Source organism: Kogia breviceps, chromosome 7 (assembly GCF_026419965.1).
Source record: "Kogia breviceps isolate mKogBre1 chromosome 7, mKogBre1 haplotype 1, whole genome shotgun sequence".
Taxonomy (NCBI): domain Eukaryota; kingdom Metazoa; phylum Chordata; class Mammalia; order Artiodactyla; family Physeteridae; genus Kogia; species Kogia breviceps.
In genome coordinates this window covers 48,059,319-48,082,114 of record NC_081316.1, presented here as the reverse complement: position 1 = coordinate 48,082,114, position 22,796 = coordinate 48,059,319, and positions in this window count along the sequence as shown.

The following is a 22,796-nucleotide window of genomic DNA, read 5'->3' as shown; positions in this document are numbered from 1 at the left end:
TAATTAATTAAATAAAATGCTTCAAATATAAACCATTGAATCAATTAAGATTAGGGGCTTTGCCACCTTCTGGGGGTTTAGAAGCTCAAACCCCTGGGCTAGTGGGAGTATTCCAGCCAAAGTGTGATGCCTGAGCAGCTGCTCTGCACTTCCTGCTCTCCAAATTCCCAGCTCAGGCAGCTTATGTATTCTTACCCATACCATCTGTGGAAAGTTTCCAGAGGATCAAAATCCACTCAAGGGTGAGATTCAAAAAACTGAGACAGGATTTTTCTCAGGGCCAGGACATTTCATGAGTAGAGAGGCTAAGAGTTGGTATTAGCAATGAAAAAGCCAAAAATTTAAATTCATTCCAGCCTTTTCTGAGCTCTGCATCTGTCTATAGAGACAGGGGCTGTGGTTCCCTGTCCTAGAATAGCCACTGAAACTGCTGGGCTCCAGTCCTCTGACTCCTGCTTTGTGGAAGAAGAACCTAGAACTTACCATGCTCTGATTACTTTGATTCAAGGGTGAAGTTTGGAAGGAAGGAGCAATTTTCCCTGGGGTGGATCCTGGTGCCTTAGCAAAGAGCTCCAGGAAGCTAGATAATAGATGGGGACAAAGGGAAGCAGACAGAAGGGGCCCATTTCTCATCAGTGGCTAAGTTTAGAGTTTATCCTCTATGGACATAAGTCAGTGTGCTCCCCCCCACACCCCAAGAGCATCAAAATAGCTATAGCAAGACATTAAGTAATATATGTTGCTATGGTTTTGTTATTAAGTAAGAGGTATAACATCACCCAGTTCTAACCCATTTCTCAGCCTTGGTCCCTCCAAGGAGGTCCAGAGGTGGACCTCTGGAGGGACCAATATTTGTCTTGCACATGATTTAATAATTTTTAAAAATAACTGAAAAATTGATGATGTGTGAAAGTAATGAGTAAGATGGAAATTTGAGTGAATATTGTAATAATTTTGGTGAGAAGAACTTTCTGAAACCAGTAGCTATAAAGTAAAAATTCATAGATTTACTAATATATTTAAAAAGCAAAGTAAAAAAGAAAGGGAAAGGGATTTTTAAAAACGCTGTACACAAAGTTAAAAGACAAATGAAAAACAGAGGGAAATATCTACAACACATACACATAGATGTTAATATTCCTAATACAACAAGAATGTTTAAAAATCAGTTTAAAAATGTGACCATTCCAATTAAAATATGGGCAAAGGATTTGTATAGATAATTCACATTTAAAATAAAATATAAATGCCTTACTATGGCCTTATAGCTTCTACAGATCTTCTGTTGCCTAGCTCTCTGAGTTAAGCTCCTAAACTTTCTCTCCTGCTAACCACTGTCTAGCCACATGGGATTTCTTCTAGTCCTCAAATGAACTACACTCATCCCTGCCTCAGAACATTTACACTTGCTGTTTCCTATTTCTGTTATGTTTTTGTCCCATATCTTTGCATACCTAGCTCTTTCTCATAATTTGGGTTATAGTTCAAAAATCACATCTTCAGAGACATCTTCTGCAATTACCCAGTATAGGAAAGTCTCCATCCCAAGTCATTCTTCAATTCTTCATCACATCACCTTGTCTTATTTTTTTATAGCTTGTATCAATATCTGAAATTGTATATGTGTGTGTGTGTGTGTGTGTTCACGTGCACTTCATCTCCCCCTACTCCCGTTAGACCAGCTTCATAAAGGAAGAGCCACCTATCTCTTGTTTATTGCAGTATCCCCAGCACATAAAACATTTCCTGGTGCATAGTAGAAGCTCATGACTGAATGAATGAAGAAAAATGAAACAAATATGATCAATAAACATGAACAAAGGTTTGATTCCATGGGTAATCAAAGAAAAGCAAATTAAAACAGTGAGAACTTTTTTAACCAATTAGACTGACAATAAAGAATGTGAGGGCTTCCCTGGTGGCGCAGTGGTTGAGAATCCGCCTGCCGATGCAGGAGACACGGGTTCGTGCCCTGGTCCGGGAAGATCCCACATGCCGCGGAGCAACTAAGCCCGTGAGCCATGGCCGCTGAGCCTGCGCATCCGGAGCCTGTGCTCCGCAATGGGAGAGGCCACAACAGTGAGAGGCCCGCGTACCGCAAAAAAAAAAAAAAAAAAAAAAAAAAAAAAAAAAAAGAATGTGATACTGTATGCTGGTGGGGATGTAAACTGGTTGACATTTTATGGATGATAAACTGGTAAAAAGCATCAGAATTTAAAATTTTCAAATATTTTGAGCCACAATTCTATTTCTATGAAGAGTCCTAAGAGATCACTTCTGCTTCAGACCAAAAATGATAAACCCTTAGATCCAAGAAGCTCAGTGAATCCCCAGCACAAGAAACATAAAGACAGCACCAAAACAAATCATAATAAAATTGCTCAAAATCTTAGATAAAGAGAAAATCTAACAGCCAGAGGAAAAGAGATTCAGTATGTTCAGAGGAACAAAATTAAGGATGACAGCATATTTCTCATAGGAAACAATGCAAGTGAGATAATAGGGGAGCAACATCTTTAAAGCACTGAAAGAAAACTGTCAACCTACAATTCTATACTTAGAAAAAATATCTGTCTTGGGTTGACTTGTGCCCTCCACCCTTACAAATTCATATGTTGAAGTTCTAACCCCCCAGTAGCTCAGAATGTCATTGTATTTAGAGACAGGGCTTTTAAGATGTAATTAAAACAAAATGAGGTCATAGGGATGGGCCCTAATCCAATATAACTGATGTCCTTAATAGAAGAAGAGATTAGGACACAGACTCAGTCTGAGGGACAACTAAGTGAGAACAAAATGAGAAGGCAGAGAGAGGCCTCAGGAGAAATCTAACACCTTGATCTTGGACTTCTGCCTTCTAGAAATAAGGGAAAATAAATCTCTGTTGTTTAAGACACCAGTCTGGTTATTTTGTTATGACAGCTCTAGAAAACTAATGTAATATCTTTTTTAAAATGAAGACAAAATAAGACTTTTTAGATATACAAAGTATGAAAGAATTCATCACTAGCAGGCCCACACAATACAAAATATTAAACAGGCAGAAGGAAAATAATAAATCGAAATGTAGGTCTATACAAAGGAATGTGGAACAGCAGAAAGATTAACTGCATGAGTAGATATACGAGAGCTTTAAAAATTATTTAAATCTCTTTAAAAGAGTATCAGCTGTTTAAACAAAATAATAAATGTAATTTGGGGTTTGTAATATATGCAAAAGTCTAATGTATGACAAAAATATTGGGTTGGCCAAAAAGTTCCGTAAGATGGCTCTTTTTTCCGTAAGATAGCTCTAATAGCACTGAGTTGTCTTTAACGTCATTCAGAACAATTTTGTTAGATTGTATCATGACAGCTGTCATATCAGCATGCACTTTTTAAAAAAAGCATCAAAATTGGTGAATGTTTGTGTAGCCATTTTAATATTGAAGATGGAAGGAAAAAAAGCAACATTTTCGGCATATTATGCTTTATTATTTCAAGAAAAGGTAAAAATGCAACTGAAATGCAAAATAAGATTTGTACAGTGTATGGAGAAGGTGCTGTCACTGACTGAACATTTCAAAAGTGGTTTGCAAAGTTTCATACTGGAGATTTCTGACTGGATGATGCTCCATGGTTGGGTAGACAAGTTTAAGTTGATAGTGATCAAATCGAGGCATTAATTGAGAACAACCAACGTTATACCATGCGGGAGATAGCCAACATACTCAAAATATCCAAATCAAGCATTGAAAATCATTTGCACCAGCTTGGTTATGTTCATTGCTTTGATGTTTGGGTTCCACATAAGTTAAGTGAAAAAAACCTTCTTGACTCTATTTCCACAGGAGATTCTCTACTTAAACATAATGAAAACGTTCCGTTTTTAAAACAGATTGTGATGGGCGATGACAAGTGGATACTGTACAATAATGTGAAATGGAAGAGATCCTGGGACAAGCGAAATGAACCACCACCAACCACACCAAAGGCCGGTCTTCATCCAAAGGAGGTGATGTTGTGTGTATGGTGGGATTGGAAGGGAGTCCTCTATTATGAGCTCCTTCTGCAAAACCAAACGATTAATTCCAACAAGTACTGTTCCCAATTAGAACAACTGAAAGTGACACTTGAAAAAAAACGTCCAGAATTAGCCAACATAAAACACATAATCTTCCATCAGGATAAAGCAAGACTGCGTGTTTCTTTGATGACTAGGCAAAAACTGTTACAGCTTGGCTGGGAAGTTCTGATTCATCTGCCGTATTCACCAGACATTGCACCTTCAGATTTCCATTTATTTCAGTCTTTATAAAATTCTCTTAATGGAAAAAATTTCAGTTCCCTGGAAGACTGTAAAAGGTAGCTGGAGCAGTTCTTTGCTCAAAAAGATAAAAAGTTTGGGGAAGATGGAATTATGAAGTTGCCTGAAAAATGGCAGAAGGTAGTGGAACAAAACAGTGTATATACATTGTTCAATAAAGTTCTTGGTAAAAATGAAAAATTTGTCTTATATTTTTACTTAAAAACCAAAGGAACATTTTGGCCAACCCAATAGTATAAAGGCTGAAAGGGGAGAAATTGAAGTATATTATTTTAAGGTTCTTATACCATAGTGAAGCAGTATAATATGACCTTACTGGTTCTGGACCTAATTTCAATGTGTGTGTGGAGTTTTTTCCATACCACCAAGCAATTCTCCAACACCAGCTAGATGTCCTACAATTCTACTCAATTCTAACAGTATCTACCTAGAGAAAAACAAATATTATATCACTTACATGTGGAATCTAAAATATGACACAAATGAACTTATTTACAGAACAGAAACAGACTCACAGACATAGAAAACAAACTTATGGTTACCAAAGGGGAAAGGGCAGGGAGGGATAAATTGGCAATTTGGGGATTAACAGATACAGACTACTATACGTAAAATAGAAAAACAGCAAGGACCTAGCATAGCACAGGGAAGGATATTGAAAATCTTGTAATAACCCATAATGGAAAAGAATCTGAAAAAGAATATATATATATATATATATATATATATGTATATGTATAACTGAATCACTTTGCTGTATATCTGAAACATTGTAAATCAATTATACTTCAATTTTTTTAAAAAAGCAAAACCAAAAAAAAAAAAAAGAGAGAGAGAGAGAGAGAGAGACACTCTAAAAAAATACCTTATTGTCTGGAGCTTCAAAATCTATACGATTTCCTAACTTTTTCTTCTCTTTGCTTCTCATAATCCTCTCTCTTTCACACCTCAAATACCTGCCTGACCCTCCCTTCAAAATAATCAATCCCTAGTACCCTTGTTGGACATCAGAATTCCATAGTTACAGGCATTTGATGACTGTCAGTGGCTTTATCTGGCTTAACAGAACTGTGGGATAAACTCTGATCTTCTTATCTTCTGGATCTGCTAGGAAAGAAGGGAGTGGAGCAAGGGAGCTTTGGGGCAGTCAAATGCTGGGAAGATTGAAGAACAGTGGGGGTAGGGTGAGTTTTACACTCTGAGCTGCAGATGTTTTTCCCCCCAAAAGTATCTGAAATGAAACGTATTTTACCACCACCCAGAGTCATTTCTTTCTTTAGACTTTTCTATTCCCAATATGGGAAATTAGAGAAGTTCAAATTTCTTCTTTTGGCTTATTTCTTAGAAAACAATAACCCAGGCTATGGATAGAGACCATCCCTCCCCACCCTGGTTACAATCCAGAGCTTTCTCTCACTGTCTGGCCATGAGGGCTCCGTAACTTCATTCTGAACCTATGTTTCTTTTGAGCTCTGGAGTGAGGAAGAAAGGGAAGTTTTAATTCATTCTATCAACACCTTCCCATCTAACCTGGATAAATTAAAGGCTCCAGTCAATAAGCAATTAATCACATTATAACCCATAGTGAATGTTAACATATAGAGTGGAGGAGGAAGAAGATGGCTGGTCATGAGCCAGCTTGGTTACTGCTCCTACAGTAGTCTGCAGGGATGTCTAGAACAGGTGTCCAGTAGGAGGCAGCAGAACACATGCGATTACAAGAAGAGAATGCTGTGGATATAAACAAAGACCATCCAAATGAGATCAAACAGAGGCTAGTACTCCAAGCTTGCTATAACAAGGGAGTCAGCCACAATCACTTGCCATTTGCCTTTCAAAGGCAAGGAGGGAGTGCGAAAGCTCTATAATAATTTTTTTTTTAATTGTAGGGATAGCTTCAGGATTGGATGTTTTGACTGGAGTTTGTTGGCACGCGGAAGCAGGAGTCCCAGAAGGGGAACATCTTATGTAATTGACTTGGGGAACATATGTGGCTTTTTATGCTTGGTCCTGAGTTGAAAGTAGGAGCAAAAAATAAGAAAGTTGGCCCTCATTGGTCAAGTCCTCACCATTCTGGGACAACTGTGCAGAGGTTGTGATTGAGCTTCCAGGACTTGTAGCTGCAGAGTTCTACTGTAAGGTATGGTCTGGCCATTGTCTGTCTGTGTAGTCAGTCTCTCAGCACTTAACCACCATGCTTGGTCTGTCTTCTTGCAGCTACTCAGGGACCACCCATAGGAGGCTGACATTTTGTCCTCAGATCCTAGACCTCTGTGGTGGGCTCCCATCATCAACTTTGCATTAGTTATCTATTGCTGAGCAACAAATTACTCCCAATATTTAGTGTCTTAATACATTTATTACCACACAGTTTCTGTGGGTCAGGAACCCAAGTGTGGCTTAGCTGGTCCTCTGGTGTAGGGTCTCTCACAGGGATGAAATCAGGTGTTGAGAGGAAGAAATTTTCCTCTACTCTTCTAGGTTCTTATGGCTGGTCTAAGAATTAAGTTGACATGAGACAGATTAACAGGAGAAAATCAAACAAAAGTTTAATAACATGTATATATAGGAGAGCCCCATGAAAACTGAGTAACTTGCCAAAATGGCTGAAACCATCACCTTAAATACCATTTTCAGCTAAAGACCAAAGAGGATGTTGGGGGTAGTTGTTTGGGACTTCAAAATGGAGGAAGGCAATTCCCATGGAGATAAGAAAGCAAATGTTTGATAAACAAATGTTTGCTGGGCCGTACAGAGGCAATGGGACACAGAGTGGACTCTGATCTCTAGCCGCTGCCGAGGTTTTCCCCAACACACCTGACCAACATTCTTTGCAGATATCTCTGGTGATAGCTCTGTTCTAGGAAAAGGCCCTCTATCTAAATTCTTTTAGGCAGTTAGGGGGAAGGTCAAAGGTTCTTCCTGAGTCTTTTGGGCCTTGACTGTTCTCAGCTTGAAATAATCTGCATGCCAAAGAGACACTTTGGGGTAGCAAATTTTGTTCCCCTACAAAGGTATTGAAACAGGAGGGAATGGGGCAGGGCACAACCTTTAAAAGAATGGTATAGCCATAGGACATGACAAAGACTGGTTAGAACCAACTGGGTCCAAGATGGTGGAAGACTGACTTCCAGTGGACCTTGAGCCTCATTATATGCTCATTGTAATACCTTAGCATTGAAATGACACACCCACCAGTGCCATGACAGTTCTCAGGCCAACCACAAAAGGTCAAAAAGTGGGCAGGGGCCCAATTCCTAGAAATCCCTGTCCCTTCCCCAAAATAATTGGAATAATCCTCCTACTCATTAGCCTATGAAATTACCCAGCCCATAAAAAATAACCACACTATATTTTGAGGCTCTCTTGCCTTCTGAGATGGCCTACACTCTGTCTGTGGAGCGTCTTTCTCTCTAAATAAATCCACTTCTTGCCCATCACTTCGTCTCTGAATTCTTTCAGGACGAAGCGAGAACCTTAAATTTACCGGAAACAGTATCACTCATGTCTTAGTCCATTTGAGCTGCTATAATAACAAACCACAGACTGACTAGCTTATAAACTACTATAAAGATTTGTTTTTCACAGTTCCAGAGGCTGTGACAGATATCAGCCAGAAAATTTGATTTCAGACAGAAATCAGTCTTTTGCAACCTAATCTCAGAAGGGACATCCAATCACTTTTGCCATGTATTCTATTCATTAGAAGCAAAGTACTAGGTCCGTCTCACATTCAAGGGGTGGGGATTATACAAGAGTGAAGAGCAAATTCCAGGAGTGGGGATCATTGGGACCATCTTGGAAGCTGTCTATCACAACATTCTGTCAAAAAAAAAATGTAAGATTTTATTAAAAGGGATTATTGCAAGGTGGGGAGAGGAACTATATAAGGAGAACACTGTCCAAAAGATCAGCAAGCATCTCAAGAGTGTGGGGGAAAGGAGTTTTCTTTTGTAGAGCAGAGTATACAAGGCTAGGAAGACCCCATGGGGTGAAGGGGGATGAAAGGGCCCCACGCAGTAGTTCAGAGAATGTTTTACCCTGAGGCCAGCCTCTTTTCCAAAAGAAACCATAATGAGGGGCTATATGTTGGCTCAAGCTGAAGGTGGGCCAAAGGTCAGGGGCCTGAGGAAATGAGAGAATTAAAAAAAAATTTTTTTTCTTTACTACAAATTTTTACTATGCTAATATGTGTTGTGAATGATCATAAGATATATTTAACATACAGCGTTTCAGAAATGAGATAATTTTAACCAAAGTTTGGCTAACAGCATTTTGTCCCTATTGATCAATGAGGCCAAACAGTTCATCTAATCATTTTTTTTTTTTTTTGTGGGCCTCTCACTGTTGTGGCCTCTCCCATTGCGGAGCACAGGCTCCGGACGCCCAGGCCCAGCGGCCATGGCTCACGGGCCCAGCCGCTCAGCGGCATGTGGGATCTTCCCGGACCGGGGCACGAACCCGTGTCCCCTGCATCAGCAGGCGGATTCCCAACCACTGCGCCACCAGGGAAGCCCCATCTAATCATTTTTGAGGCCAAGAATGGGAGTTTGAAATGTCTATGTCTGGCCTTGTCATAGGATAACAAGGGGGGTTCCCCTGAGCCTTATCTAAGTCATATAGGGAAGGGTAGGTCTTTGCAGTAAACCATTTCCCAGAGCACAAAGGGTGAGGAGATTTCTTAACCTTCCCTGCTTTCCAGGATCACAGGGCTCAGGTCAAATTCAACATCATCATTTCCACTCCCATCCCTCCTGCTTCCAACATGGGGCTGCTGCCAGGGAAGCCAATCCCCCTTGTTTTGCCTCTGCAGCCCAGGCAAGATGGGGAGGAAGAAGGGAAAGGAAAGGAAAAATAAGAAGAGAAAATGTTTATTGAGCACTTGTAGGTGTCAACAGTGTCCTAAATGCTTTCTCCATGTTATCTCCTAAATTCCTCTTTAGCCTGCTCTGGCTCTGTACCATCCCATTCCCCAACCCCCCACCTCTGGGCCATGAACTCAAGTTGCCCCTCACCACTTGGGATCTATTTGCTGTTCACTTGTTTCACTGTATTACTATTATTTATAAATAATTTCTAGACTGCAGGCTGAGTGACCCATATACTTTTGCCAGTTCCTGCACTTTCCATTTTTTATCTGTAAAAACCAAGACTGGAGAAGTGAACATTGTGTTGGGTTTATAGAATCTCCGATTTTCTGTTTCTCTAAATTCTTTTAGGCAGTTAGGGGGAAGGTCAAAGTTTCTTTGGGAACAGGCTATGCAAAGTCTCAAGTCCATCTCAGAGAAGGGAAATTTCACAAAACTTGTACATATCCGGTCCTTGTCATGAAAGAATCTTCTGCAACTTTCTATCAAGACTACTTCTCTCCGATCAAATACAACTTCCTCCCATCCCATAGCAAACCCAAGAGGCCAGCAGGGAGATTTCTGATATTGTTACGGGGACGAGCTAAATCAGACTCCATGTTGGATCTGTTTCTTTTTCTTCAAACTTTGCTTCCTGTTGCTTTTGTTCACTAAAAGGACACTCTCTATACACAATGGCCTGCTTCAGGGAACTCTGCCCCTCTGCCTGAATGTCAAACCAAAGTGCCTATGTTCAGGGAAACATCCTGGCCCTGTCCACCTGTGAATGCCTGGAAGAAAGAAGAAATTAACACATCCCCTTCCCGAGGCTGGCCATTCCAGGAGATATTTGTAAAACTTATGGGCTTTTTACTTTACTTCCTCCTCCCCCTCTCTGTTCTATAAGAGAAACTGGCATCCAAACCCTGATAAGATGGTTTTTTTGGAGATATTAGTCGGCCATCTTCTCGGTCTGCTGGCTTTCCAAATAAAGTCGTATTCCTAGCCTCAACACCTTGTCTCCTGATTTATTGGCCTGTCGTGTGGCAAGCAGAGCGAGCTTGGACACGGTAACAATATGTGGCTGCTTGAGGAGTTTCTTAGCTTCTTTCCACAGCTTTCTAGAAACTCCTTGATATTCAAATAACTTCTCTGCTTCTCCAACAATTCCCAACTTTCTGGCACTCACCGTAGCATAGGTTTTCTCCGCTATCTGAAAGTACAGCGTTCCTATGAAACATTTTGTAAGCCGAAATAGTGTAAAGCAAAGAAACAATTACCTGGGGATACATATTGCTACCACATGCACAAAATAAGTGGAGATAAAGCATGGATGTTCACAGACACAGTTCAAAGCTATGGCGGCTTGATGCTGAATGTGTTTCCTGGGAAAGGAGTTTGGTGGTGTTGCTTTTGCTCCTGGCATGTGTGCTGCCTCTATTAAGGCTCCCCGAAAACAAATGTTGAATGCTATTTTCAATTTTTGCCTTTTTTTTTTTTTTTTTTTTTGTAGAAATGAAAATCCTGTTTTTTGTTTGTTTGGTTGGTTGGGTTTTTTTGCGGTAGGCGGGCCTCTCACTGCTGTGGCCTCTCCCACCGCGGAGCACAGGATCCAGACGCGCAGGCTCAGCGGCCATGGCTCACGGGCCCAGCCGCTCCGCGGCGTGTGGGATCCTCCCACACCGGGGCACAAACCCGTGTCCCCTGCATCGGCAGGCAGACTCTCAACCACTACGCCACCAGGGAAGCCCAAGAATTATGTTTTATTTGGTGGATTTTCTGAGGACTTGAGCCTGGAAGACAGCCTCTCAGATTGCTCTGAGGGACTGCTCTGAAGAGATAAGGGAGAAGCCAGGATATATAGGAGTTTTTGCAACAAAACCCAGGCAACTAGAACATCAAAAGATTACTGTTAATTGAAGAAAATCACATATCTCAAGTTAATGAATTTAGCACTTTTCTATGTATGGGAAGATGCAAGAGTCTGGGCTCATTGAAATCATTTCTTTGACATGCACCTTAACTATCTCGGGCCAGTATCCTGCTTTTCTCCATCTGGAGTGGGTGCACAGTTGGGGGCTGCTGCAGGGGCTGCTGGCTTGATGGCTGCAACATCCTCTGTTTACTAATATGGCAGGTGACATTTTTCATTCACAACTTGGATTTCTTTCGGTTAGTGAAAACAGGTTGTAGTGAAGCAGTGCTTAGTGAACTTGTGAAAAGCAGGGGGTTCCTGTATTTAAAATTCCACCTATTCAACAAAGGAAACAATTTCCTATCAGGAGGGCCATAAAACACTGCAGATTAAGAGGAAATACAGAATATAACAAAGGAAGGTAACTACATAAACAAAGTAGTTAAGAGCTGTTTGGCCTTGGGGAAAATGTGACTCACCAGATTTGCCAAATCACTCATTAGAAATCAGAACACCAGTGGAGAGTAAGCATATTCTAATGTTTTGTTTTGTTTTGTTTTGTTTTAGGGCAGTAAAGACCGACTGTGCTGGGAAATAGGCTTCTGTAAAGATAAACTCTCAGCCTCCAGACAGTAGTACACATTAAAAAGGCATTATCATCCCCATTTGGTGAATGAGGTTACAAGCCTGGGAGGTCAGAGGTTGCAGAGCCCAAAAGTGATAAAGCCTGAATTCAAACCAGTCTGACCTCAAAGAGGATGAAAAGTGCCCATGGACCACCCCCAGACCTTCTTCCCCTGAAGCTGTGCATTCCTGGAAGGCAAGACTGTATGTAATGATTATCTGTGCACCTCACACTGTACTTTATGCCTTATCAGCCTTCAATAAGTATTTAGAATTCCAGACCTATAGGAACCTGGTATCAGTTAGCAAGAGGTTCAAATGCATAGAACAGAAAATCTAACTAACTGTGCTCAGATAAATAGGGCTTATTTTGCTCACATGACAATGTTTTGCTCTCAGGGAAGTAGGTGGCTGGCTTAGGTTCAGCGGTTTAGGCCAGCACTTCTGAGATTCTCTGGGCCTTTTCAAAAGGGTGTTGGGTTAGACTCCATGTACTGTCAGCCACAGGCTTTAGAGGGCATGTGGCCCTAAACCTTCACTTTAGAGATAAGAGAGATTGAAGCCCAGAGAGGTTAAGTGACTTGCCCAAGATTTCACGTCTAAGTTACCAGGGCAAGGTTTAAACCCAAACCTCCTAAACTTGATCCTCCTGGGATCTTTCTCTCTACCAGAACGAACCTGATAATTGATTTTGAATTGGTCTTTGATCATTCACCTCCTCTCCAGGTTGACAGACTGAGCTGTCAATGACTTACTCCTGAGTAGTGGTCATAATTGTAGAAATTACAGTTCCTGCATCATGCAGGGTGAGGAGAGATGGTTTGGAGGCCACGGTTGGCAGTGTCTCCTCAGTCACATAAAAAATTGGTGACTCACTTGGGATATCCATCTACTGAGCTTCTGGTCAACCTTCTAAACCCAACTGTGCTCTGATGAAGAATTGTCTGTCTTTGTCCAGGAATTCCTGGCAGGGAGCTCCAAAAGTCCTGGGATTTCCTGAATGATAGGAATGCCTTTGTTATGCTAATGAGGTGATTCCCCAGTGGACCCCCTAGATAGCTTCAGGATGGATGCGCTGATCACCAGAGTCCAGCTCTCCATGATTAGAGGCTTGGAACTTTAGGCCAGACTGACCTCCAGGGATGGGAGGGGGCTGGAGATTGCATGGCCAAAGATGTAATCAATCCTGCCTATATAATGAAATGAAACTTCAGTAAAAACTCTGAACACTGAAGCTCAGTACATCTTCATAATTGGTGAACACATCCATATTCCACTAGGGTGGACTCCACAGGGAGAGGGCACAGAAGCCCTGCACCCCTCCCATACCTCACTCTGTGTATCTATAATAATAAAACTGTAATCTTAAGTAGAGTGCTTTCCTAAGTTCTATGAGTCTTTCTAGTGATTTATCCCACCTGAGGGAGTTATGGGAACCCCTGAATTTGTAGCCAGGCAGTCAGAAGTACAGGTGGCCTGGGAGCCCCTGGAACGTGTGGCTGACATCTCAAGTGAGAATAGCCTTGTGGAGGAGTTTGTCCTGAACCTGTGTGGTCTGTGCTAACTCTGGGTAGGTAGTGTAGGACCTGAATTGCAGTACACCCAGTTGGTGTTAGGCAAGTAGGAGTAGAAATTGAATACCAACTCAGATTTACCCCTTCTTGGATGCCTTTCCCTCTCTGGAGAGAATAACTCCTCCTTCTTCTGTGCTATCTCAAAATACACTGTATAGTGATATATTTATGTACTTTAAAATCTCCTCAACTAGAAAGAAAAAGATTCAACCTTATCAGTTTTACTTATGTTTCCACAGTGCTTGGCAAATATAGGTGCTCAGTCCATATTAAATGAGCTCATGGATAAATAAGTGGGTGTGTGACCCTTCTGTTCCGTGCTCTCATCTCTCTGCCCTTGGTTTCCACCTGATGCCTTCCTTCTGCCTCACTCTTTCTTGCACAGACCAGGGTAATTGCTCCACACAAGCTCCACTCTACCATAGCAGCTCTTCTTTTTTTTTTTTTTTTTTGCTGAAGAACAGAGGCTCCCTGCTACCCAGGAGTTTAACTTGTGTGTGTCTCTCGGCTCTGTATCCTAATGAGAAATGACTGGTAGGACATGAGAGCTGAATAGCTGATGAGTTCACAGGTTCTAAGCATCTCTCAGGCACTGTTCCCTATTGTTGTTTTTTCCCCCAAAATGGAATGGCACTGTTTATAATGAGATCAGATACCCTAAGGAGCAAGTGCCACCACTGAAATACCTGTGGCATGATAAGAAATAATTAAGTATGTACATCCTATTCACACAGAGCCACCCTCACTCTGTCCTTGCTGCTCTACTGCTCCCTTGCTGTGTTTTACAAGGCACATGCCTCTCTGTGAAGCACGAAGTCTCCTCAATCCATATCTGAGAAGGCAGGGCATCCAAGCCCTGTTCAGATGTTTCTACTTTCAACCCCTTCAAGGTCTGGGGAGAGGAACATGAGTTGGGAGGACACTTTCTCCTCCTCCTCCTCCTCCTCCTTCTCGCTCTTCCTCTTCTTCCTCTTTTCTCACTCTCTCTCCCTTTCTTCTTCCCGGCACCCCAGTGGCTTTCTCCTTCCTTTTCCTATGTGGAAGGAGCTCCCTTTTACATCATATTTTCCTTCTTCTTTACTTGGTGGTCTTCTTCTAGGTGGTATTTACAACCCTTTTCTCTGAGGCAGTATGTCTCATGGCCTAACTCTAATGTCTTAAGTTTTGTTGGGGGTGGAGAAACACAGCAGTATTTGTAAAATATTACCTGTGCTACATAGACATCTGACCCACATTTATTCCCAATTACCCTGTTCTAGGTGCTCAAGAGAAGTCTAACTTCCTTCCACAGACAGCAACCAAGTTAATGGGAGAGACAGACAAGCACAGAAGCAATTCTGATTTTTTTTTTAAAAAGGGGGGCTGGAGGAAGACCAGGGCTCTGTGCTTTCACAGAAGAGGGGCTCTTAACCTAGACTAGGCAGTCAGGATGTGGGGATGTGGTCCTCAGATGATACTTGAAAGACAGAGCGGAGTTAAAAAAGAATTTCTTGGTAAATAAAGGGTGGATGGACTCCCAGGCAAGAGGATCTGGCTGTGCAAAGGTCCAGAACACATAGGAACTTCAAGTTAGTAGTTCAGCCCAGCAGGAGTTGAGGCAGAAAGAGAGGAGAGGTGAGGCTACATGGGTAGGTAGGCTTTTGCAGGCAATGGGGGTCTTTAAGGAGTTTCAATCTGGAGATGACAGGCTCAGCTGAGTCACCTTAACCCATGGCATGAAGAATTAATTGAAGGGGACAAGACCAGCAGGTGCAGGCCAGTTCCCAGACCACTGGGTTAACCAGAATGAGGCAAACAAGGTACAAAGGTTGCAAAACTTAAGAAGGTACTCACTCTCGGGGCTATGCAAGGGCCTCCTTAAACTTTGTGACCTCAACACCTCACTTGGCTCACCCTAGTCCAAGCTCTGGTGGCAAATAGGAGTTCATGCATTAATAACTGATCATTCACGTGGCACTGAGACATTTGCTTTTGTAAAAGGAACCCTACAGCTAGAGGAGGATTTACTAAAAATGAAATTCTAATGTGCCCAGCTCACGACAGCACACATAAACATGCCCAAGAGTGTGACAAAAAGAGCTCGTTCTTTTCTCCTGTGGTGCACAAAGTGGGTTTGACTGCTCAGGAGGAGGTTCTTGGGAGACGGTCATAACAACGGAGGAGAAAGAGTTGTTCTTTCTTGTAATGTGGAAGCAAGTTTATCAGAAAGGAGATGGTGGCACCTCAGTGTAGGAGTAGCTTAGTTTTAAGAGCCAAAGTCATGATGAGGAGGGCAGTGTCCATCCATGCCCAAGGCAGGCTCAGAAGAGTCTAAACCCCTTGGTGCCCACAGGGTGTGCCAAGGCAATGGCCTTCAAACTCATTTAGTGTGATGCCCCCTAAATAAACCAATCACAAACCAAAACAAAAGCCTCAAGGATAGGAACACATCGGAATGAAGAATGGAAAGAATAAATCCGTGCAATGTAGTTGTAAAATTAAGTGAGAGAGTGAGTGGGAGGTCCTGGTAGCATATGGTACCAGCCACAGTCTTTGCTCCACCGCTGTCAATTCATTTCACCCTTCCTTTCTGAGCTCTGTAGGGCACCTTACAGATAATAATGGCAGCTGCCATTTATTGAACAATTACAACAGGGCAAGCACTTTACATGCATTGTTTCATCCTGTCAAGTGGCCCATCTTACAGGTCATACAATTGAGGTTCAGAGAAGTTAATTTAGTTGCCCAAGAGCACACATGGCTGATATGGAATCAAGCCCTGGTTTGTCAAACCCCAGCAGAGCCAGGACATTAACCAGCACACCCTCCTGCCCCTCCTGGCTTCAGAATCACAGGATGAGACAAATACCCAGCAGAGGACTCTTCACTGAGCCCTACTTCCCAGACAAGTACCCCCGAGGAGAGAGACGTCCCAGCCTTCTTGAGGAAACAGTTCCATGTCTTAAAGCCTCACCCTGGGACTGCCCCAAGAACTTCTCTCTTCCATCAAAACCTAAATGCTTCTTGCTGTAATTTCAACTCATGGACTCTTATTTAATTTATTCAAAAAGACTTAGAAGAAAATGAAATTACAGTGCTATTTCAAAATACTTATGTCACCATCAGTCATCAGAAACAGCTTCGCCTTTCCTTGGACTCCTTGGCAGCAATGATTCATTCATTATTTTCAAGATCATGCTCCAGCTCATGAAAATAAATGGGGGGGGAGCAAAATAAAAATTATTCATTGCCAAGGGACTGAGGCTCAAAACTATGTTTCCTTGAATAGAATTTGGGGGGTGGGGGGACAAGAAAAAAATCTAGCATGCTCTCCAAGCTATTGTTTTCCTCTCTTTGTACTTTCTTTTCTAACTGCTATACTTTTTTTTTTCTCATGCTGAAGTTTGAGGGCAACCTTGCATCTTGCACATCCACAGATATGCCTATTTCTAGCAACATATGGTTCCAATGACAAATATTCACCAAACAACATATACTGAACTTTGATTATTTTCCTTCAAAAGAAGAAAAAACAAGCTGTTCAGGTCTCACTGACACAAGACAGCAATCCTTGACAGTTTCAAGGGCTATTCCCAAGACTTTGACAAAACCCTCAGAATGACCTTTGTGAAAATGTTTATAGTGGCACCTAACTGCCCGCCAAATTACAGTTTACTCAAGTCATATGTTTCCTAGATACAACCTCACAATCTAAGTTAATTAAGTTTTCATTTTTCACTGAAGTTTTGTCGTTTTTTTTTTTGCGGTACGCGGGCCTCTCACTGTTGTGGCCTCTCCCGTTGCGGAGCACAGGCTCCGGACGCTCAGGCTCAGCAGCCATGGTTCACGGGCCCAGCCGCTCTGCGGCATGTGGGATCTTCCCAGACCGGGGCACGAACCCGTGTCCCCTGCATCGGCAGGCGGACTCTCAACCACTGCACCACCAGGGAAGCCCGAAGCTGAATTTTTAAAAAATACGTTAAGACATCCTTATGCGAAGTGAATTATTGGGCTTTTGTTAAAAATGTGTGACCGGGCTTACGCAAGATGCTCCATGCCTACTACCAACACATAGGAATGTTGCTTAAAACTAAGAAATGAAAAAAATCTAAATTCTATAAATAAGGAGTAAATGAACAGATAAACTGGTAAGTAGGAGTTGATTTAGAACTGCCCACAGGGGCATCAAGAATGAATATACATTTTACGGGGGCTTCCTTGGTGGTCCAGTGGTAAAGAGTCCGCCTTTCAACGCAGGGGACGCTGGTTCGATCCCTGGTTGGGGAAGTAAGATCGCATATGCCGCGGGGCAACTAAGCCCGTGTCACAACTAGAGAGAAGCCCACACACCACAACTACTGAGCCCGTGTGCCTCAATGAGAGAGCCCACGTGCCCAAACTACAGAGCCCAAGCACCCTGGAGCCTGTGCACCATTCTCTGCAACTACAGGGAGAAAACCCACATGCCACAACTAGAGAGAAGTCTGCGCGCCACAACAAAGAGCCTGTGCACCATAAGGAAAGATCCCGCATGCCGCAACTAAGACCCGATGCAACCAAAAAATAAATAAAAGTAAAAGAAAAAGATTGCATAGACATTTTAAATGCTGAAGTTGTACTGCCTTTGTGAATATGAAGGCCGCATTCATGGAGCAGGGGAGGGGGTGGCTCAGGGCTGGAACTTTCTGCCTAACGCTGCAAGCCTATAAGTGGCTGCTATCAGGCTGAATGGTAGAAGTGGAACTAGAATACTGATTGGCCAGGGGAAGTGCTATAGAAGCTTCCCACTTATGGACCATGGGTAGAAAATAGAGTTACAAGAAATTAGAAATCTAACCCAGCTCTATACCTGGATATGGGGCCACATTCATACTGCTCTTAGGGTATGGAAAGCCTAGGCTGAGAAACAACCTTAGCAACTCATTCAGACTGGCTATGGCAGTAATAGCTTGCTTAGATTAATCTTTCTTAGCAACAACTAAAAATCTGGGAAAATATTTTGAAACATCTATATGAAAGAATTGGAAAGGGACAAAAAGCATGTACAAACTGGACAAGGGTCCACTCTTAAAATACAACAATTAACAAATGATGTGATTTGGAAACTTGAGGCTTTTTGTCTACAGAAATTCCCCAGTATGCAGGAAGCTTGGGGTGGCAGAAAGCCAGAGCCTTACTCCTTGAGATAGCACAAGACAAAGCTCAGAGCTTGTGGAGTGGCTGGAAAGCTAGGGGGAGACACTGTGGAGAAGAAGCTGCAGAAGGCGTGAGCCACAAAATCTTAATATAAACTGAGGCAAAATTCTTGGCAGACCACTAAACTATACATGTGTTAGGGAGGCCCCAGAGAACTCAGCTGATAAGCAGTGGGTGGGAGTTGGGGGGATTGAGAAAAGATTTCAGCTGCTGCCCACCACAGGGTATAGCAAGTTAACTGCCTGCTAGACCAAAATAAGAAAAATAATATCCTTCAGAGAAACATAAAATCAGAGTCTTTTCAACATAGCATCATGGTATCCAGTGTGCAATCAATCTAAAATCAATGAGAATGCAAAGAAACAAAAATGTAACCCATGTGCTAGAGAAAAATCAGGCATTAGAAACCAGTTCTGGGGCTTCCCTGGTGGCGCAGCGGTTGAGAGTCCGCCTGCCGATGCAGGGGACGCGGGTTCGTGCCCTGGTCCGGGAAGATCCCACATGCCGCGGAGCAACTAAGCCCGTGAGCCATGGCCACTGGGCCTGCGCGTCCGGAGCCTGTGCTCCGCGATGGGAGAGGCCACAACAGTGAGAGGCCCGCATACCGCAAAAAAAAAAAAAAAAAAAAAAAAAAAAAAAAAAAAAAAAAAAAAAAGAAACCAGTTCTGAGATGACCTAGATGTTCGAATTAGCAGACAAGGAACTTTAAAGCCACCATTATTATAATTACTCAATCATTTTATAAGAAAATATACTCAAAATGAATGAACATATTGATAATCTCAGCAAACAAATAGAAATTATAAAAAACAATCAAATAGGAGAAGGATGGGATATCTGTACTGGTGGTATAAAAAGTTCAGGCAATTGCTCTTGAAGATAAAAATTATTAAAATGGGACTAAATTATTTAAAACAACTTCTGCTCTGCAAAAGCTCATGTCAAGAGAATAAGAAGACAAGCCACAGACTGGGAGAAAATATTTGAAAAGAACATCTGATAAAGGACTGTTAAAACTCTTAAAACTCAACAATAAGAAAACAAACAACCCGATTAAAAACTGGGCCAAAGACCTCAATAGACACCTTACCGAAGAAGATATGCAGATGAAAAATAAGCATGTGAAAAGATGCTCCAAACCATTTGTCATCAGGGAAATGCAAACCCAAACTACAATGAGAGTTACCACTACACACCTATTTGAATGGCCAAAATCCGGAAGTGAACATTTTAAAACTGGAAAATACAACATCTGAAATCCATGCTCACCACTTCTATTCACTATTGTACAGGAAAATCTAGTTAGTACAAGACAAGGAAAAGATATAAAAGTCATATATATTAGAAAGAAGTAAAACTGTCTTTTTTTGCAGATGACATGATCTGTACATAGACAATTCTAAAGCATCTAATATATATATATTCACATATACACACACACACATATAAATATCTACTAGAATGAATCACTGATTTAGCATGGTTGCAGGATGAGACTTCAGTTTTAAAAAAATTGTTTTCTATAGCCTGGATCTGAAAGAAGGAACAAGAAGTTCTAAAGTGATGACCTAACAAATACCCTTAGGGCCTGGGAGAGGTAAGGAAATTTAATAAAACAAAAATTTAGGTGAGAAAAAGCACATCAGCAAAACTTTGTGTAATAAGGGAGCGAAGAGATTTCAGCTCCCCTCAGAAAGAAAACCAAGCCTGTGGCTGATCAAGTTACTTTGAGTGTGTAAGATCTAAACACACACATAGCATTTTTGAGGTTCAGCGCTACACAGAGCTAGCTTTCTTTGAAGTGACTATGTCTGGGTTGAGTACCTGTGCTCTGTCAAGGCTAGAAGCCTCTGATTCCTAAGATCTCTGATTCTTATGTTACATAAGAAGTTGTTAGGGCTTCCCTGGTGGCGCAGTGGTTGAGAGTCCGCCTGCCGATGCAGGGGACACGGGTTCGTGTCCCGGTCCGGGAGGATCCCGCGTGCTGCAGAGCGGCTGGGCCCGTGAGCCATGGCCTCTGAGCCTGTGCGTCCGGAGCCTGTGCTCCGCAACGGGAGAGGCCACAGCAGTGAGAGGCCCGCGTACCACCAAAAAAAAAAAAAAAAAAAAAGAGAGACTTATTCTTTTTTAAACATTTTTAAAATTGTTGCCTGCTTTGGGTCTTCATTGCTGCACGCGGGCTTTCTCTAGTTGTGGCAAACAGGGGCTACTCCTCATTGCAGTGCTTGGGCTTCTCATTGAAGTGGCTTCTCTTGTTGTGGAGCACAGACTCTAGGCGCATGGGCTTCAGTAGTTGGGGCATGTGGGCTCAGTAGTTGTGGCGTACGGGCTTAGTTGCTCCGCGGCATGTGGGATCTTCCCGGACCAGGGCTCGAACCCGTGTCCCCTGCGCTGGCCGATGGATTCTTAACCAGTGCACCACCAGGTAATTCCCAGAAGTAGTGATTCTTATTAGAGCCTTTTGACTCACCTGTTTGTCCTCTACCTAAGGTAGGTAACCTTGGGTTGCATGCATAGAATTGCGAATCAGAAAAGCATCCAATTTCTCAGCAGAAGTGCAAGAAGGTAGGTGAGCAATGCTGGTCGGCAGAATAGTGGCCTCCCAAGGACGTCCGTCTCCTAATCCCAGAACCTGTGAACATATTCAGGCAAAGGAGAATGAAGGTTGCAGATGGAATTGGGGTTGCTAATCAGCTGACTTTAAGATGGGACAGTATCCTGTATTACTCAGGTGGACCCGGTGTCATGACAAGGATCCTGAAAGTGGAGGGGAGGCACAGACGAAGAGATGGAGAAACGAAGCTAAAGAAGGTCAGAGAGATGCCATGTTGATGCCTTTGAAGCTGGACGAAAGGGGCCATGAGCCAAGGAATATGGGTGGCCTCTGGAAGCTGGAAAAGGTAAGGAAACGGATGAGACCCAGAGCTTACAGAAAGGAATGCAGCCATGCTGACGCCTTAATTTCAGCCCTATGAGACCTGTGTCAGACTTCTGACCTACCTACGGAAGTGTAAGATAATACTTTTGTGCTGTTTAACCCACTAAGGCGGTCATAATTTGTCATGGCAGCAACAGAAAACTAATAAAAATGCCTTCAAAATACCGAGAGAAAGTGATTTTCAATCTATTACCCTATATTCAGTCAGATGCAGTTCTAATTACATGTGAATTAAAAACATCTCGGGACATACAAAGGTCTCAAAGGAAATTTTTCTTTGGTGGGCAATGGCTGGAAGATGTGCTCTTCCAAAGTAAGGAGTAAATGAAGAAGGAGGAAGAAATGGATCTAGGAAATTGGAAGATCTAACCACTAGGGAGAGGAGAAGGGGAGTCCTGGGAAAGCAGGTCCTCTGCTGACATAGAGATATGTAAACACAGAGATCAACTAGCCCAGGAGAAGCAGCTCCGATGGCCCAGGAGGTGTGGGAGAGGGAGGGCTACTGGCAGGCCAGGATGCGTGTGGCCACCTCACAAAGGGGTTTTAACTATTTTGCAAAATTGGGACAGAAGTAGTGATTGTGATATAGAAAACAAAAGCAAAGAAATAGAGGCAAGTTTTAAATCCCAGAAAAGATGGTTTTAAAAAAAGAAATATAATTGTCATATCCTACTTGTCTCAGCTGTGAACTCTATTTGCATATTCTAATAATACAAATATAGATGTAACTAGATTGGAAGGATGCAGGGAAGAAAAGTGAAGGCTTGGACCTCTAGGTTCCATTTCTGTTGGCTTACTGCTTGTTTGTGTAGAGACTGCAGAGGCACAGAATTGGATGAACTATAATCCTTGGCTTATGGCACACTCTTAATGTTGGTCCATCTGCTTTTAGCTATTTGGTTAGTTACGTGATTCATGATTTTTAATCAGGTAGTAAGAACCCACTGCCCAAAACGAAAGCTAGAACCTCGACAATTATTTACAGCCAAGTGGTTCTGTAACAGGGAAAAGCCAAATCAGACTACATGTTGGATCTGTTTCTTTTGCTTTAACCTTTGCTTCCCGTTGCTTTTGTTCACTAAAAGGACACTCTCTATACACAATGGCCTGCCTCAGGGAAACGCTGCCCCTCTGCTTGAATGTCAAACCAAAGTGCCTTTGTTCAGGGAAACATCCTGACCCTGTCCACCTGTGGACTAGTTGCAAGAAAGAAGAAATTAACACATCCCCTCCCCGAGGCTGGCCATTCCAGGGGATATTTGCAAAAAGTATGGCCTTTTTACTTTACTTCCTCATCTCCTCCCCCTCTCTGTGCTATAAAAGAAGCTGGCATCCAAATCCTGATAAGATAGTTATTTTGAGACTTTACTCCCGCCATCTTCCCGGTCTGCCAGCTTTCCAAATAAAGTCGTATTCC